Below are 430 nucleotides of genomic sequence, written 5' to 3' on the forward strand. Positions count from 1 at the left end.
TTCGTTTCCCCCGGGAGGCCTCAGCTCCCGTTCGGTCCAGGCGCCCGCAGGTGCGGACAGCGCTCGGCAGGCATCACCTGCTGGCGCCCCTTCCTAATGGGGGGAGGGCAGGCAACCTCGGGACGCTGAACGTCGAGAGGGGCCCACCTCGCAGGGCTGTTGTAGCGAAAGGGGAGGGGCTCCTCCATTCCCCCTCCGGCCAAGCGCGGTTTTCCGAGGCCCCTCCCTTCCCACGGACCGCCCCCATAGCCTGCCGCGCCTCCCAGTGGGCCACCAATTGGCCGTTCGCATCCTCGCCCCGCCCCTCCTGCCGAACCGCCCAGGTCCGCGGCGTTGTCCGAAGCCCGCCCTCTTCGGAGGCGCTCGAGCGGATTGGTCCGGCGAGCTGTCGGTCAGGTGCTCGGGGCGGGCGGCCTCGGCAGGGCTGCGT

The sequence above is a fragment of the Vipera berus genome (genome assembly GCF_964194415.1).
Source record: "Vipera berus genome assembly, chromosome: 1".
Taxonomy (NCBI): Eukaryota; Metazoa; Chordata; class Lepidosauria; order Squamata; family Viperidae; genus Vipera; species Vipera berus.